The sequence below is a fragment of the Silene latifolia genome, chromosome 1, assembly GCF_048544455.1.
Source record: "Silene latifolia isolate original U9 population chromosome 1, ASM4854445v1, whole genome shotgun sequence".
In the NCBI taxonomy this organism is placed as follows: Eukaryota; Viridiplantae; Streptophyta; class Magnoliopsida; order Caryophyllales; family Caryophyllaceae; genus Silene; species Silene latifolia.
In genome coordinates this window covers 30,502,361-30,517,379 of record NC_133526.1, presented here as the reverse complement: position 1 = coordinate 30,517,379, position 15,019 = coordinate 30,502,361, and the positions used below count along the sequence as shown (strand labels likewise).

Genomic DNA, 15,019 nt, shown 5'->3' with positions numbered 1-15,019 from the left:
CTCATACCTCACAACCATGTAGAATTACTAAACTACCCCTTCCACACAAACATAAAATTTACTAAAATTCCGTACATTATACATTTTGTAAAATTCCGTACATTATACATTTTTGTAACATATAAGTGTAATTATACATTTTGTAACATATAAGTTAAAGAAAACCAAGGTATATCATCATTCTTCTTAAATCTATAAATCTAACACCTTTATCTCTACCTTACCTTAAATGTCCAAGCAACAAGTTACTATTCACTAATGAATAGTAACTTGGAGAATGAATAGTAATATGCAATGGGTGGGCTGGGTTGCTTTTGGCGGGTTGGGTTTTGTGAACGGTATTGGCCTCACTGATTGGGCTGTTTACATTGGGATGAATAGTAACACTTAATTGGGTTGGGCAATTGGTGTGATGCGGGTTTGCTCTATTGGGGATTGCCTTTGGGCTTTGTTCACAATGGGCTGGGGTTGCCGTCAGGGTTGAAAGGCTCACTCATTTGTTAGCCTGATTTTCCTCTCAATCACTCATTCTCCCTCTTTTCCTCTCAATCACTCATTTACCCTTTACCAATTCCTAATATCAATCTTCCTATCTTAGCCTGACTTTTCCCTTAGTTTGTTGTATGATCGGAGTCAGATATTGATTAATAAGAAATTCAGAAAAAACCCCGATCAGCTTTGCGGGGAGCTGGAGTTCCATCGGTTGGGTTGATGGTATATTCTTGGCTGTCTCACACCTTCCTTCCTTTAAACATGCTCACCGGCTTGCTTTGGGACTACACTCGTTTTGGAGAGGGAGGAATAAAATGACTCAAGGTAACCTACTTATGGGATCAAATCAAATAGATACTCAGATTGACTAATATAAAGCTCCGTCTAGGTCCAGGGACGAGGGAGTTCACCCCTTATAACGCTCATCAAACTGAGGTATTCCTTTTCTTTTTGTGAGTCAATGAAGTACCAAAATTGTATTGTTGTTTATTTAGATGGTTGATTGATTTTATTGTTTGTTTGTGGATTAGTTATGGTTTTATATTAGTTTTTGGATTAATTACCAGGTAACAACAGTTTTTTAGGCGAGTAAGTTGAATAATTTCTGGAATTTTACAACATTTTCTGAGTAATTTGGGGATTAATTGCAATATGTATGATCTGATGCAATGTTGAAGATCTGTGTGTTTTTTATTTTATCATTTTTTGCTGAAATATGTATTTTTTGTTCGATTTTCTTCTTTTTATGTGTGAATTTAGAATCAATCAAGTGTTATTGTCTCAAAGTTTGGATCTTTGATTGATGTTATGAAATTGGGTATTCAATCAATTTCGCCTTTCTTTTCCCGCAGCTATTACAAATTCTTAATTGATTGCTTTAATACTCTGATTACTTCGCTTATTTTAGGTGAATAGATTAAGCGTATACGGGGCTTGGAGAAGAAGACAACCTAATTCTAAGACGGAGACCAATTTAAGCTCCACCTTTTCCCTTGGATTTCACTCCCACAAACCCTAAGACACCGAGTTCAACCGAATAGCATAGAGTGATGGTGTTTGCAACGGTAAATTTTCATATGTTCAAGAATCACTCTACCTCTCTTTTTTGCATTCTTATCTTTTATCATCGCCTTTTCGTTGTCTTCTTTTGAAGATTTGGTAGTTTTTATTTTTCTGCTTTAATTGATGGGTCTTTGTTGACTTTTGAATTGTGTAGTTGATGGGTGGTTATATCTTAAGCTCATAAGGGGACCTTTTTTTTTCTTCATTTGAATCATAGCCAGAGATGGGTCAGGACTTTATCCTCTTTCGCTTTTTGGGTGTTCATTTATTCATGACTGATGAATTTATCCATCGTCTTGATTTTAAGTTTGATGGGTTTTTTTTATTTTGTGTTAATTGATGGTCCTGAAATTGTGTTTACTTCAGTGACTAGAACTTACCCCTACCACTTCCATCCCTGTGGAGTTATAAGTTTCCTGAAATTGGTTAAAAGCCTATACAGAAGTATCAAATTTTAGGATACTGATCTGATGCGCCTTGTGTCTCCCTTTTATGGTTTACTTCGGCATTTGTTAAGAGTTAACCTAAAAATTGCATATATGGTGTTGTTGGTTATTTCTTCGTTAATCGTCCGGCTCATTTGTTTTTATTGGTTTGTATTATATTGCTCCCCATGGCATGAATTTACAAAGTAAGCTAAGGATCACCATACTGAGAGAAAATGACATAGAAATTGTGCTTAGGAAAAACAAGACTAGGTGTAAAACTGTATGTCACTGTTTTATACCATGCTCTTATCAGGACCTGCTGCCCAACTTCACTAATGATGAGTAGTCTTTAGTTTTTCACTCTTTACATTATGTATTAAAAGTGCTACCGTTTGCGCAATTCTGCATTATCTGAGTATATGAATTTGTTCTCTTTAGCACATCCACAAGACCACAAGTAGCAAAGAGGGTGCAAAAGCTACTTCACCTAACTGATATAAAGCAAGACCATTCAACAAAAAGGTCCGTATCTAAGCCACATGGACAATTCACATTCAATTTATTCTTTCTCTCTTTTATCAATGTGATACACTAACACCTGGTGAACATTTCATAGTATGAGCTCTTTTTATCAGTGTTCATTACGTGTTCAAACACGGATTTACTTTTCTAACATAAAACAGTTCATTTGAATTTGCAGGAATATGATTATATTTGTTCAAAGAGGGTTACATATATTTACTCATCAAAGTCTCAGCCGCATCAAATTAGAACAAGAAGAAGAGAGAAAAGGACATATATCTTTCATATAGAACGAAAATATGACATTGGACCTATTTTGAAGAGCTAAGCAGGTACTTATCCTCATCTCTTCATTGATTTTGTCTCACTCCTTTTTTTTTTCCTTACTGGATACAAATAAGTTGTTGGGAATTCAATTATGGCGCTTCTTTCATTTCTTAATTATGATGAAAAAATGGAATTTGATCTTAAAAATTTAGGTTGTGTCTCGAATGGGGAATCCTGTTATCGTCCCTTTCTTAGTAAAAACCCCCCATTTCTTCTTTAGAAGTGAAGCTTATTCGATTTTTGGTTGCCAACCTGTGTATAGTTAAGTTGCTTGTAACTAACTAATTAAGTGTTAGACTAGCCCTGCTAGATGCAATATCTGTACGTTTATCCTGCAACGTACCGAAACATTATGAAGAAATGGGTTGGTTGACTTTCCCTTTATTTATTTTAGTTGTTGATTGTCACAAGGTTTAAATTTGATTATATTTAAAAGGGTTTTATCTGTTCGCAACAGTTTTATTGTTTATTCCTGCTTTACTCTGGTTCAGTCAACGACCATACTTTGCCAAACCCTAATTTGCATAGACACCAAGATACTTACATGTTCCTTTGAAGATGGATCACTTAATAGGTTTATTTATTGATGTTTAATGGATTCTGAGTTATAACTTGATGATTTTTGAAGCTTTATGGGTGGTTCTCATTTTGTGTGCTAATTGATATTTTTTTATTATTACAGTTCCCTCTCTGCTCTTAAGGCCGCCTTCTGCTTTTGTCTTCACTGGGATCTTAGCTAGAGGTGTGTTATTAATTTTTCCATTGTTCACTTCTTTTCGCTGTTAAGTTGGTGTGTACATTATACCCCTCATGTAGATTATTATTGTAAGTGGATAATATTTTTTAAATCTTTGTGATCTGGGTAAAAAAAAAACGCAAGCCCAATACCAAGATCAAGGTATGTGAAGTTAAGCTTAGATATACCACTGAGATGAAGTTAAGCTTAGATATACCGATGCTCTTAAGACCAATACCAAGATCAAGGTATGTGACTATTTTTATTTGATTCGATTTAAGTTGGTACATTAAGTTGGTGTGTACATTATACCCCTCCTGTAGATTATTATTGTAAGTGGGTAATATTTTTTAAATCTTTGTGATCTGGGTAAAAAAAAACGCAAGCCCAATACCAAGATCAAGGTATGTGAAGTTAAGCTTAGATATACCACTGAGATGAAGTTAAGCTTAGATATACTGATGCTCTTAAGACCAATACCAAGATCAAGGTATGTGACTATTTTTATTTGATTCGATTTAAGTTGGTACATTATTGTGATTGCGAACTCACGGTAGTCATCGATAGCTAGAGAAGAATGTCGCGGCGAGCCGGCGACAACGATCAGTTTATGCATCAGAAATCATTGAATTTCAGTGTTTGATATAGGGAATGTGATTTTTAATTTTGTGTGTTCTAACGATCAGTTTATGCATAAAAAAAACATGTTTGGTTGCCTAGGCCTTGGTATTAGCTCGATGGACTGATTATATCGTGCTATAAACTTTAGACTAGGATTAGAAGAATTAGAAGTAGGAGCAAACTTGGTTAAGAAACTCATCATAAAACATAATGCAGAATGCACAGCAACTGTCTTTGATATGTGAACTTGCTTCTTAGAATGACCCACCGATCCCAATTTCTTTTTGAAACATGAACGCTTTTTCAGAGCTGATGTTAAATTCAATGTGAGTTAGGCTGATTCCAAAAGGGTAGCTCAAAGCTTTAGCTTTTACAAGCTGGGACATATGAAGTGGGTTTCATGTGAGAAAATATTTTCTCTAAAACACAGTTTACGTGCTAATGATTGTTTAGCCAACTCAAAAGGACTCAATTATTCTTCTTATAGTTTTTTTTTATTTGATAATAAAAGGGGTTGAGCGGGAGATGGTGGTAGGCAAATGAATGGATTGATTGAGATTTGGAAGGAAAATGTCTCCCTTCCTTTCCCGTTTCTCTTGCACTTAAGATTAAGCTTTGGAAGGAAAAATGTCTCCCTTATAGATTCATAATTGTACTTTCTCGCCTTTATTTAAAAAAAATGTGAAATGTGCTAATTGGTGTAAAATAAAGACCGCTAAGCATGTTGATTAAGCTTGTTACCTTGTAAGTTGAATATTTTTTGTTATTGGTCCTAAGACTCTAACGAGTATGGAAGATGAAGAAAAATCAATATAAAATGGGAGAGTTTAGGGAAAAAACATTCTTGTATGCTAATTTAATAAATCTATTCAAAATTGGTACTAATTCTTTGATCCTGGCTCTATAAGCTTTAAGATGTAACTCTTGAAAGATGTAACTATCACTCAGTGTTCCAGCCTCTGCCTGCCATAATCAACAATGTCAGCATTGTGAATGAATTGACATCCATAAATGGGAGAGAGACTATATTCGGTTTTTGTTCATTGTGAGAGAGAGAGAGAGAGAGAGAGAGATTTATATTTTGCTCAGATCAGATTGCTTTCTCATGTTCTTACTCTCTTGCAGTCCGGCCCATGTCATACAGTGGATGCCGAAGCCTTTACCTAGACCATGGATTTGTGTAATCAGTTTCATAATAAGGTTTGTTTCTTTTGTTGTTTAAGCCGATGTGTCATTTTCATACTAAGGTTGGTTGTGAAAATTCGTTAATGAAACGTCTGTTTATTCACAAAACATCTATCAATAACTCAAACTTATAAGCGATGTGTTGTATATGAAGCCCTCTACTTAGGGGTCGTTTGGTTCACTACTTAGGAATGGAATGGATTGGAATGAGAAACCATAGGAGTATGGGGTTCCAATTTTAGGAAAAATAAAATAAACATAAAGGAATGGAGTTTGAAACCATTGGGAGGAGGTGGGTATGGGATTCCAAGGGGTTGGGGTGGAATGAGAATCCATCAGGATTCTAACTCCATTCCAAAATACCCCAACCAAACACTAGAATGATTAGAATCCATTCCATTCCATTCCAAACCTCCTAACCAAACACACCCTTAATAGTGGTAGCAGCATTAGCATTCGTAGTAGTAGACGTGATAGTAGAAACCAAGTGGACTGGATTTGCTTCTGGAATTTTAAAAAGGCGATAAAGATCACAATTTTAACTAAGGTAGCTCAAACATTTTTTATGCGTGGCCAATTCAGGAGCTATAGCAGCTTTGCTCGTGTGTATTTTTTCATATTAACTATGTGGTGAGACGGACGCTGAGAATTCACCAGTTTGTAATATATTAATTCAGGTCATTAGGAGTACAATGGTGTTCCTCTTCAGTGCCATAACTGTGGTAATAATGCTTCTGGATATCAGCTTGATCAACGAGCAGGAAAAGAAGATCTGATTCGCTCTTTCATCGTTTTTTTTAAGACAAGTCGCTCTTACATCGTTTGAATGTTGAATTGAACAATTGTGATGTTACAGTCTTTTAGCTTGATGTGTAAGATACTTTAGTGTGCAATTTGGTACAAGAGCTATCTGCGTGTAAGATGTAGTCCAATATGATATGATGGCTTATGAGAAAACACTCCTGGCAGTGTAGGTGCTACTCTAATCTTAGGTGATGCCTTTACATTAAAGGTCTATTTGGGTAGTTCTTTAAGATGGCGAACCAAATATTTTTCAAGGAATTGTAATGAATCTTTGCTCTTAAAGGTTTGAGTTGGAGAACAGGATCCATCTATTTTTTTAGTGCGGTAGTTAAATATTCCGTTTCAATGCCAATTCAATAATGAACGTTCCTTGTTAACTTTATAAAAATATGTTATTGCTTATATTCTCTGATAGCTAATGCCTCTGAATTACTTGTATAAGGTTACCTATACTCTTTGCGATAAATGATTTTTGATTTTTTTTTGGCAACACGATAAATGATTTATAACTCAGTATTCCATGAATAAGTCCAAGCTATCTACTGACTTGAGATCTAAGCATGATGAGAAATGAGAATGCAGATAATGTAGCCTATATATTTGAAGTGGAGTTAAATTCTTATTTTGGTCGACTTTGTAGTTAACATTTGAAACTTCTAAAAATCATGTAACTTATCTCTTTATTACCCATTTTGACTATTGGATAGACTTATGCTGACGTGCAAAATGCTTGACTAATGAAAATGATTGTCTAATGAACATGGTGATTGTAAAATAGTTGAGTTTATCAGACGCTAAACATACGAGAATATGGGATGCTAAATGCGTTAAAAGAGCAATTTGGCCATAAAAAAGAGAGACTATAAAATCAAAAGGAAAAAAAAAATGAAAAAATATTAATATATTGGAACAAATGTGAGAAAACAAATTATCATGAACATGGTATCGAATACTAAGATGTAAAAAAGTCTCCATAAAATGATTAGTTACATGAGTAAGAGAGCCATTGTTTTCAATGAGATAGGGGACTAAAATATTACTGTAGAGAAGCGGAACATGAGCCGGTGTATTGCCATTTAAATTCACCATCCTTCACGAGAACACCAAGTCGCTAACACATTACACTGAGAAAAACTTGTAAAGATAGTTGACGACAGACTCATATCCGATCTTGTCTATAATATGAGGCGTGATATTGCCATAAGGAGGGAGGGGTAAAGGGAGGAGGAAGAGAAATAGGAGGAGAGGAAAAAGAGAATGTAGATAGGGGGAAGAGGAAAAGGATAGAGGTCGGGAAAGATATTGAGGGGACATAAGAAGAGGCCGGGAAAGGGAAATGAAAGGATGTGAACGATAAGATGAGGAACTAAACTAAAACTTGGTTGAAAGCTTTTTTTGCTAACGGCAAGAGGAAGGGATGACGAGGAGAAAGAGGAAGGGGGAAGATAAGGACGAATAGTTCGAGAATAAATGGGAGGAGGAGTAATATGATAGAAAGTTGAGGAAAAATGTAGGATATGTAAGAAGACGATGGCAGATAAGGAAGGGGTAGGGGATAAGGAAGGGGAAAAGGAAGGAGGAGGACCAAGAGGCAGAAAAGGCAGAAAAGGGAGGAGGACCATGACGTTGAAGAGAAAAGGGAGAGAGAAATTGGAGGATAAAGAAGAGGGGGAGAGGAGGAGGAAGAGGGGGAGTATGAGAGAATGACTGGATGAATGATAATAATAGGAAGAGAAATTTTTATAACAAAAAGAAAAATATATAAGAAAACTCGACTTACAAAAATAGATTTTACTAAATTTATCGAGCTTCTTTTTCGTTAATGTATCAATACAGACAATCATAATCACGATAATACTTACTTGAAAGATGTATAAAGGAACTGGAGGAGACACAAGAAGAGGCGGGGAGATAGGGAAATAAAAATGGGAGGAGGCCAAGAATAGGAAAAAGGACAAGGAAAATGATAAGAGGGAAAGAGGAGTACGAGGGGTAAATCAAGAGGAAGGGGCGGAGGAAGAGGGGAGCAAATGGGATGTGGGCAAGCAGTAGGAAGAGAAAAGGGTGAAAGTGAATGCGGATGAAGATGGGGAAATGGAAGTCGATAAAGAGAATGATGGGAAAGAAGATAAGGTAGAGGGAAGAGAAATGGAAGGGTGCGAATAATAAAAGGAAAGGAAAATGAGAAGGAGGGGGAGGAGAAAGGGGACCGGGAAGATAAGGAGGTGTAATACGAGGAAAATGGGAGGAGTAGTAGAAAGGGAAGTGATTATAATGAAGAACACAAAAATTATAAATAAACTTGACTAAGAAAAATACAACATACTAAACTTATTGTACTTCGTTTTTATTGGGAACCAACGTTTTATCTAAAACAGATTTATTTGGGCGGTGTATGTAGATAAACCTACGTTTTGAGTGAAACTATTTAAATTTACTGAAAAACCGTGTTAAAGAATATCTATGTGTAGTTGGACAGAGTCTGGTATATTTGTTTACGTTACTTCGTAAGCTACAACACAATACTAATGTTTTATGTATTTCATGTTGTTGTGTTATTTAACAATTAATCATCTATGTAAAAGACGTGGTTATATTCGGATATTCATGCTCTTAACAAAGTTGAATATCAATTATTTACGAATGGTTGGAAAACAATGTAACAACAAGAGTTGCATTGTGATCGACACTCAACAAGTACAGACAGTCCCGAACCCAATAAAATACGCTAGCATACACATGAAACATGAAAAGTTAAAATATCTTGGGGGACCGCGCGCTTTCGCGCGCGGTGCAACCAACTAGTTTATAAAATGTGAGAGCACCTATGTTACTATTCATCAATGAATAGTACCGCCTAAACTGGTTTCCTTGGCAATTGGGTGTGATTCGGATTTGTTTTGTGGGGGATTGCTTTTGGGTGGGCTGCCTTGGTTTTGGACTTTTGGGGTACTCCAAATAAACACAATGCTTTGGCCTTTTCTTTGCCTTTGTTTACTGCTACTTGGTTTTTACTCTGTCCACGTCTCTCATCCTCAACTAATAACACATCCTCTCCAACTGATTCATTATCTCCCATCATCCATCATCTGCATTCTCCTTCACCAACTCATCTCACCATAACTTTCGTTCGTCATTTTCGCTTCTCAAATTACCAATAACAAGACACCTTTTCGTTTGACTTGCGGTAAATCGTCTTCATTTCTCATTTTTTTAAAAAAAAAATTAGTAACCCTCACTTTTATAGGCTTCGACAAATTGACAAAAAAACTGACAGAGGAAGGAGAATAATGGCGATGAACTCGAATAATCAACAACAATGGCGAATGGTGGCGGAGGAAGGAGAATCAAGATCATCACTATCATTTGTATCAAAGACCAGGTTTGCAGTTTATCCCCATTCCAGCCTTTTATTTCTTTTTCTCTGCAACCACTCAATCTCCTTCTTTCCTCTCCAACACCAATTTCCCCTTATCAATTTTCCGTTTACTACTATCAATTCCTTCATTATACTCATCTTACCCGGTCGATTTTTACACTAAGGAAGTCCTTATTATTGACGATATGCTTTTTGATGGCTTTTGTTTTGAAATTGTAACACTCTTGGTGACGATTGTTTCTTGATTTATAGTCAATTCATTATTATTATTATTATTATTGATTTACTGATATGGTCAAAGTTCATTTGGGCGCATTTTCCGAAATTCAACTACGACATGGCTATTGTAGGTTGATCAAAGTGTGTTGTAATCGATTGTACATGATTATGCAAATTTCATGAGTTTCCTTGATCGAGGGGTATGCCTATACGCTCTTTAGTTTTATGGGGCTTACAATTGTTATTTTTGTATGTGTTTGATTGACAATTGATTCGCCCTCTTTTGCTTTTATTGATGCTTGTTTTACAATTGATTTGTCCTCTTTTAGTGCTACTAACTTGGATTAACATCTGACATTTGTAGGCTGTGGTCCTCCTTAGTGTGATACACATACCCGCCATTGCAACCCTGTTGATTCTTGTGTATCTCCTATTTTCTCTATTTTGTTGGAACCTATTGTAAGATTATGTTGAATTTTACTCTTTTTTCCCTACCTTGTTGAATTTTAATGTTTTCCTACCATTCGTTGTTGAATTATCGGTGTGTCCACTTAATTCGCCGTCATCATGTAAATATATGGTAGTTCTTGTATGAATAGTTCTAATTAATTACTCTGAAGCTTTTATTCATCAATTATATTACTCTTTGATCATAACCCGGCTTCAATTTTAGCTCTTGAATCCAAATCTCTGCTGATTTTCCCTTTTTATTCATCGATTTTATTACATGGTTATCGAGTTTGTTTGAAGTTGGTCTTCTTTTAATCTTAGAGTGTTGTTTTTGCAGATTTAGGGTAGGGCATGGTTTTGGGTTTGAGTGACTATTGACTGCTACCTTTAACCTATGTTCAAGGTTTTAGTTGGCAAGAGTTGGATACTTTTGATGGATTTTCGAGGTTTAGCTCCCTTTTTTTTTTATCTTAATCCCTCCTTTTTAACAAACACTTGTAAAAAAATGAGATTTACGGTCTCCTTTACCTTTGAAATGGTCTCAGGCTTAACATTTTTTCCCATAATATCGCATAAATTTTTTGTTGGCGTGGACGTTTTTAGTGATTAATGGGCATTGTTTGGATTTTTTTCAAAACATGAAACATTTGGTGAAGAAAGTGTGTCATGAACCAGTGAAAGGTCTGTCCTCTGACATGTGAGCATGGAAAAAATGTGGTCAAAAACCTATTCATATCCAAGGTCACTTCATTTGTCTTTATTTCTTTGAGTCATCACCTTTTGTTGTTGTTAATTATGGAGTTTATTTTTAGAGTTTTCTCTTAAAAATATGGTAGTTACGGTGTTCGACTACATAACAAGGTGAAAGGAACAGATTAGATCCCAAAATCTTCATTGTTACATTAATGAACACAATCACCCTGAGCCAACTCACAATGAACACTAAATAGTTTTTTTAAATATATGTGAAGGTACGACATAAAATCTAACTATTTAAATATTATCTCTAACCTCTTAGAAGAGGAGAAGTTCTAAAAATTTGTTCTGCTATTATCGTTCGGGTATATGACACTTTGGTAGTTCCTATTTCATATCTGCTATTAGAGCATGTACAATAGAGAGGATGATCCCTCATCTTATCACTCTCTCTCTTCTAAGAGGACATCCTCTCTATTGTGGGACTTATGTTTAATGTCCTCGTAGCAAGAGGAAGATGGTTACTTCCTCTAATTTTAGAGGAAAATGAACCTTGGCCCTTGTGCCCATCAACCAACCATTTTATGTTATTCCACAACATTTCTTTTAATTTTTTTCTTTTGTTAGAAGTTGAAATGTAAATAATTGGGTAGAGGATGAATAAGAGGATCATCTCTATTGTGGACAAAAATATATAAGAAGAGGATGTAAATGATGGAAATAGAGGTAGATCATAGAGAAAGTGATGTGTCAAAAAATGAGAGAGTGAATGAAAAAATAAGAGGATCATATCATATCATCCTCCCTATTGTTCATGCTTTTATCTAAGTATGAGTTGACTTAGCTCGAAAATGACCCCATTAGGAGATGAACCCATCCAAATCTACCAAAAATTAGGATCATAGTTTGCCCTCGAATACTGCAACATATTAGGCTAGCAAGTACACCATCTTTTTCTTTGTTTAACTTGAGTCAATCTGATGACTGTTTTGAAGGGCTTAAAAAATGTGCTTTTTTTTAAATTCAAGTTGTCTGCCTCTGAATTCTATTAAATGGTTAACTTCTAGTAATCATTCCATTATGTCAAATGATTTAGAATGTAATGTGTGATTTGTTTGTGTTTTGTTGCCTTTAGGTTGTCCATTGAACGAATAGATTACCGAACTTCTGAAAAAGGAAAAATATAGATGTTGTTGGGATCAAGTTCTTTTTTCTCTAGGCAGGAAAGGGAAAGAGCGGATTGTTTACCAGTTTAATATCAGAATTTTGATTCTTAGCAATGATGAGATGGCCCAACCTTACAGGTTCTAATGGGAAAGAAAAGAAGAATTATTGATGCTGGTATTTGCAATGGCGATGGTGGCGCATCTACTCTTGTCCTTGTACTTATAAGTCTGACATAAGACTGACAGGTTTCTCTGACTTCTCATATTACCTCATGTATTTGTATTATCGTATCTAAGACTCGATACTCTGACATGGTTAATGACTTTTAGACACTTCATTTTAAAGTGAAACATGAGAGACTTTAAGTAAATAGTTAAGGCTGGCAGTTAGACACACCATGGTTTGTTTACATCTGAGTAACATACTAAGATAATACTCATAAATTTCAGTCTACAGCGTGCGACAATCTTATTGAGCTATTCTTAGTTTACCTGGAACTTTTATTGTCCGCGTTGATCCAGGTTAGAATCCGGCGTTGAACATTCAAAATTGTAATACTGGCCATGTTGCTTACATCAATACCTTCAAGACTCTACTTGAACCAGAAATTGTACTGACGGCGCGTCATTAGAACAGATGCTTGAAGACATGTGGGATATTGAAGGCCACAACACAGTAATGTTATAATGGTTATTGTAGTCTGTAGTAATTGTACCTTGTAGTTGGCCTTGTTGCAAATAAAAATAACTACTCCCTTTGTCACAGTCATTTGTTTACCTTTGATTAAAATTTTTCTCACAAATAAAAGGTAACCAAATGAATGGGACTGAGAAAGGAGTAAAAGTTACTGTATCATAAAACCGAATCTGATGTATGATAGCTGCCTTCTATAACGCCCTCTGTTTCCCCCCTTTTTGCTTGAATTCTTATCTGATCGAAAGGCCAAAACATGTACATGGTCAAATTCGGGGAATAAGTGACGAACCGTTTGAACAATCTTGGAATGGGTCACATGGAATGTAATGTACGCAAATATCTTCTGAAGTAAAAAGTCTTTTGAATGTGCGCATGTTTAAATGTATTTCTTTTTCGCTTTGCAAACAATTCGCAAATAATATTATTGTGGCCCATTTTGACTTTTGTCCCCTTATTTTACGACTGTCCCAGGATATAAAAAACATGTCTTAATTGTATGGATATAATTACCTTGGGGTACAATGCGTGAGTAGAGGCAATCGTAATCAGAATGTCATTTTCTTCGAATAAGCATGAAAGACTAGACATAAAATAAGGTATGGAAACATGAAAATAGAAGAAAGGGGGGGATAGGAAAGGGGATAAGGAGGATTAGAAAAGGGATGAGTATGAGGATGACAATGCGGCAACGTTAAAGAGAAAAAAGAGGGAGAAACAAGAGAACGAAGAGAAGAGAAGGTGTTCGGACTAAGGGGAGTAGGACAAGGGGAAGGAGGCGTAGGGGAAGGAGGCAAAGGGGAGGGGGAAAAAGAAGGAGGTCGAGAAAGAGAACATGGGAAATAATAGGAGGTAGAGAGAAAAAAAGAATAGTAAGTAGGGAGTGGAAAATTGAAGAATGTGAACAATAGGAGGAAAGAACAAGATGGAGGGAGGGGGAGTAGAAAGGGTATTATATGAAGTAGTAGTACGAGAAAAAATCGGAGGAGTAGTAATATGAGAGCATGTAAGTGTAGGAAGAGGAGGAGAGGAAATATAAGGTATAAGGGAGGAGGAATGGGAAAGGAATGAAGGTAGAAAAAAAGAGTAAGGGTGAAGAGGGGGTAGAGAGAGGGAAATGGAAGGATGTGAACGATAAGAGAAAAGGAAAAGAGGGAGGAAGAGGGAGGAGAAAGGGGAAGAGATTGAGGAGTAGTACTATGAATAAACATGGGAGGCGTAATATGAGAGTAAGTGGAGGAGGAGGGTAATGAAGGACACATAAAAGGAGGATAGGGGAACATAGAAGGTATATGGGAGGAGGAAGCGGAAAGGGAAGAAGGAGTATCACGAGGTTGAAGAGGATGAGGTGGTTTAAGATGCGGCGATGTTGGAGAGAAAAGAGGGAGAGAAAGAGGAGGACGAGGAAGAGGTTGAGGAAGGTGGGGGAAAGGAGGAGGAGGAGAAGTTAGAAGGGCTCAGGGGAGAAGAGCGATTAGTATGAAGAAGGGGACGAGGAGGAGGAGAGATGTTTACGTTATTTTGCAAGCTATAACGTAATAGTAATGTCTTATGTGTTCAATATAATTGAGTTCTTTAACAATTAACTTTCTAAGCCAAAGGGGTAGTTATACTCGGATATTCATGCTCCAACAAAGTTAAATACGAATTATTTACGAATTGTTGTAATTTTGATTGCAACCAATTCAACAATCAAAATAATATAACAATAGTTTCATTGTGATCAATACTCATCATGTACAGACAAGACAACCGAACAAAATAAAGATACGCTGACATACACATTAAATCTTAATGATTAAAATATCTTGAAGGGACCCCGCGCGAAGCGCGCGGTGCAACCAACTAGTATAATTAAAAGGCAACAACAAAGCATTATGTTTCACCATTCCCCCTTTTATGTTCATTTTTAAAAATCCACAACATCATGCATTATTTAAAAGGGAAAAAGTTGAAAAAATTATATCATTAATTAGAGCACAACAAATATTAAACTTTTTTTTTTCCTTTAAAAAAAATTAAATAACAATTAAAGATCAAAGTAATGCTACATTTTAAATGATGGGGTTTTATTGTTAACACAAGTTATATGACAAATCAAAATTACATTTCATCACTTTAATTTTACGATATTCATAAATGTTATTTTTCTTGTGCTAAATACCCCGTTAATTTCAATTTATTGGAAAGATAAAGAGGGCTTAAAAAAATAATGTCTTTACCATATGGTTTTCATAT

General features: G+C 35.7%; 1 long non-coding RNA gene across 3 annotated transcripts; it reads left to right on the top strand.

Moving 5' to 3' along the window:
• Positions 1–528: 528 nt before the first annotated feature.
• Positions 529–6,496, top strand: LOC141602162 (uncharacterized). 3 transcript variants are annotated; one of them, XR_012524380.1, is made up of 7 exons: positions 529–816; positions 1,400–1,556; positions 1,709–1,781; positions 2,421–2,504; positions 3,514–4,590; positions 5,314–5,388; positions 6,051–6,496. It is a non-coding gene; the product is annotated as an uncharacterized LOC141602162 (long non-coding RNA). The 3 variants fall into 3 exon arrangements; XR_012524381.1 differs by lacking the exon at positions 1,709–1,781 and having other exon boundaries at positions 3,514–3,573; XR_012524379.1 differs by lacking the exon at positions 1,709–1,781.
• Positions 6,497–15,019: the final 8,523 nt, after the last annotated feature.